Here is a 4,017-nt window from a genome sequence, read left to right as displayed (position 1 = left end):
CCATTCACTAATTTGATATTGGCCAAAGATGAATTGGATTATTGACCCGTAATGTACTGTGTCTAATGCTTCATCTCCCATTTTCAGTTTCAGTATCTTCAAGGTAAAAACAGAATTGAAGACATTTGTAAATCAAAATGTGTGAAACCTTTCCAATTTTTGTTTTTTCAGTCTTTACAGTCATCACAATTTTTAGCCATTTACATAAGTCAAGCCATGCCAAAGCATTCAGTTTTTATTTTATTCAGATAACTATCTCTTTCCATACATATGTCATCACTTTATGTTATATTTATCTAAACATTTGTGATTGCAGTAACAAGTATAAACCTATGAGAATAAGTCTTCAACTGGTAGGAGTAAACCATTCCTTGGCAAAACAGAACACACCCCATGAGCAGTAAACCTTCAGCATGCCAAGGGCATTAGACAGCACGTTATATGGAAAAATTAATTCATCTGTTAAACTAATTAAGAGGTTAATTAGGAGACCTTCTACCAAAGATAATTGATTAATCAATGGAGGGTTATATAAATATATACATTAATATCGACAAAAATTTGATAAAAAGAACTGATAGAAAAGGAAGATGTCACATTTTAAAATTTTGTCAAGGATTTTTAATTTAGAAATTAAGATTGAGACTCATTTTGTTCAATATCTTTTTTTGAAGAGCAGAAAAATATATAGAATCTGCTGTTGTTTATAGATCATACAATTATATGGAAGAAAAAAAAAAATAGCTGCTATCTTGCTTCCCCGCATATGTGCACCTACTAATCTCAACTGGTCCACCGAGCCCCCTGAGCACCAACCCTAGTTCCCCAAGCAGTCCCATTTCCTCTCCAACAAGATGAAAGAAACTATCATGAGCCGGCAGAAACTCGTGGAACTGCAAGCACAAGTGCGCATTGGTGGGAAAGAGCTGCTGGCGCAAAGAAGATGGCTCTTAGAACAGCTACAGCAGATGATTAAAAAAAAAAAAAAGAAACTTCAGTTCTCTTTAAAGAAGTTGGGGGTAAACAATATCTCTGGTATTGAAGAAGTGAATATGTTCACAAACCAAGGAACAGGGGTCCACTTTAAGAACCCTAAAGTTCAGGCATCCCTGGCAGCGAAAACTTTCACCATTACAGGTCACGCTGAGACAAAGCAGCTGACAGAAATGCTACCCAGTTTCTTGAACCAACTTGGTGCAGACGGTCTGACTGGTTTAAGACTGGCTGAAGCTCTGCCCACACAGTGTGTGGATGGAAAGGTACCGCTTGCTACCGGAGAGGAGGGCGATGATGACTTTCCAGATCTTGTGGAAAACTTGGATGAAGCTTCAAAGAATGAAGCAAATGAATAGAGGCACCTTCTGAAGAAGATAAAACTTGAAGGAGTTACTGTGATTGCTCTTTCTTTCCAAGAAAGGTACAAAGTAAAACACCTATCTGTGGTTGGTTTAGCTCTTGAGATTAATCAGAGCAATGTTTACGTGTTTTACATAGAGATCAATTTCTCTGGACCGAAGAGAATTCATATAGCAAGTTTACCCAATAAGTTTCTTACATAATAAGAAACGACTTTCTAGACAAGTCTAGCTCAGCATCTCACCTGCAGAGGAAAACCATGGAATATTGGCTGTCAAGATTAGCTAGTCTATAGTCATACAGCCCTGCACTTGCCAGATCTCATCTAATATCAAAGGATTAGCTAATATTTTGCTATATTCAAGCTAATTCTTAGAATACTGAAGGACAAATGGAGAGCAAAAGTACCAATTAATTAGGGTTGCCTGGGTGGCTCAATCAGTTAAGTGTCCTACTGTCTATCAGCTCAGGTCATGCTCTCACAGTTCATGGGATCGAGCCCCGTGTCAGGATCTGTGCTGACAACACAGAGTCTACTTGGGATTCTCTCTCCCTCTCTCTCTTCCCCTCCTCCTCTTGCTCTCTTTCCCTCTCTCTGTCTCTCTTTCAAAATAAACAAATAAACTTAAATTTTTTTTAAGTACTAATTAATTAATTAACATTACAATGTTAATGTCTCCCAAGTTTAAATAAATACATATGTAGATATTTTCCCTCATTATTTACTTGGGGGAGGGATAAGAGAAATCAACTATAACTTTAAAATGTCTAATTTAGGGGCGCCTGGGTGGCTCAGTCAGATGAGCGTCCGACTTCAGCTTAGGTCATGATCTCACGTATTGTGAGTTTGAGCCCTGCGTGGAGCTCTGTGCTGACAGCTTAGAACCTGGAGCCTGCTTCATATTCTAGGTCTCCCTCTCTCTCTCTCTGCCCTGTCCCACTCATGCTGTCTCTCTCTGTCTCTCAAAAATAAATAAACATTAAAAAAAATGTTTAATGTCTAATTTACTACTGACAAATTTAAAGTCTTTATTCTGGTCCTAATGTGATAGTCTCTGAAATAAATAAAATATAGGCTAAATTTGTGATTAATATTCATTTCAATTTTGACAGTTTAACTCAATTCAACCTGGGTGGGACCAGCAAAAGAAAGTCAAAGTTTATCACCAGTCTGTAAATTTTGGATAGCTTTCACTTCTTTATTCATATGTTTACCCCTATAATCTCTTTATGTAAAAATCCAAGAAAGCATGCTATAAGCTGAAGCTTATAGGACAGTGCACCTATGTCAGTTGCATGTTATTAAAATGAGAAGAGTAACAAAAAATCCTGGTCAGAACTATCATTGGTGCTCAAAGGCTGTGACCAGTCTACCCATACCTCACCCCAGATTGTCACATATGACAATGAAAGATGTGTTTAATATATCCAGTCGACTATTAGGGCTGTGGCCACATGTCTCAGAAAGAATTCTTACTTTCCCAAAGGATTAATGGCTTTTATCATGAAATGAAACTCACTTAAAAAGCTGAACTACATCTTAAGATCAAGAACAAAGGCAGCTAATTCTAAGACAAAGAAACCTTTATAAACCTGCCTACTCTAGGTTAGAGTTAAGCTCACCATGAATTCTCAGACTGATACACCTCTCCTGATTATCAAAAGGGTTGTGACTCCTGGATTCACATCTGCTGCCTAACTCTCAACCTCTCAGCCTTCCCCTTGACTGTGCCTGTTATGTATTAATGTCTGTTACACAATTGGGTCCACCTCACTGTCTTCATGTTTTTTTTTTTTTTTATTTTCGTGTGAAGTAGCTATAACTATAGTAGCTATAACTATGAAAAAGAAGCTTTAAATTGTAAGACACCAAAAATTTAAAGTTATAGTTGCTTAAGCAACTGAGCCACACAGGTACCCCTTGAATAAGGTTTGTTAGTCAAAGGTATTTAAATCAGGATTTTCACAATTTACATTCAAACTGATCTACAAAATATTTTTAATTTGGGGATTTTTTTAATTTATATAAATCAGCACAGAGAAAATACTACAAATCAGCACAGAGAAAACACTACTATTTTAAAAGTGAATCAATTCACCAGGTCTCTTAGAGTAAAACAAAAAACAAAAAAAAAACAAAAAACAAAAAAACAAAAAAAAAACAACTCATTAAAAGTCTACATGCCAATAGGGTAATTTTATATATAGTTATTATGAGGAAAGGAAATAAGAGTAATTTATATTAGGCCAAAGTTTAGAGTATTAAATAATCTGAACAAGTTAAGCCTTCCAAACTTCAGAGAAATCCCAACTCACTAATAGTTCTTATGCATTTTCTCTATATTATTAATTTAATTTACCCTGGCATCATTTAAAGAGTAATCCTGGAGTCATGGCGTTCTGATTTTGGAAGCTGCATTGAGGTGTTTCTTGTTCTGACACACTTAAGCAGACAGTAACTTTGGCAGAAATATTATGTTGTTAAATGGATATTATATGACTTGAAGCACCAAGTTGCTCATTGTTATTTTCAGTGTCTACCCATTCTTTTCAAATGGGAATTGTTATCAGTCTTCTGCAAAGAGATTCTTATTAAAGAGAAATTTTGTTTACTATTGGCTGTCAGCTCTACTCAGAAGGAAAGGGTCATATCTTTGAATG

The 4,017-nt window shown here is 36.0% G+C and overlaps 1 pseudogene; it reads left to right on the top strand.

Annotated features, from left to right (window-relative positions):
- Positions 1 to 811: 811 nt before the first annotated feature.
- On the top strand, positions 812 to 1,386 carry LOC112860562 (transcription factor BTF3 pseudogene; annotated as a pseudogene).
- The last annotated feature ends 2,631 nt before the right edge of the window (positions 1,387 to 4,017 follow it).

Source organism: Puma concolor, chromosome A1 (genome assembly GCF_028749965.1).
Source record: "Puma concolor isolate L17-30 chromosome A1, mPumCon1.1.hap2, whole genome shotgun sequence".
In the NCBI taxonomy this organism is placed as follows: Eukaryota; Metazoa; Chordata; class Mammalia; order Carnivora; family Felidae; genus Puma; species Puma concolor.
The sequence above is the reverse complement of the archived record's forward strand: the minus strand, read 5'-3'. Positions and strand labels throughout refer to the sequence as shown.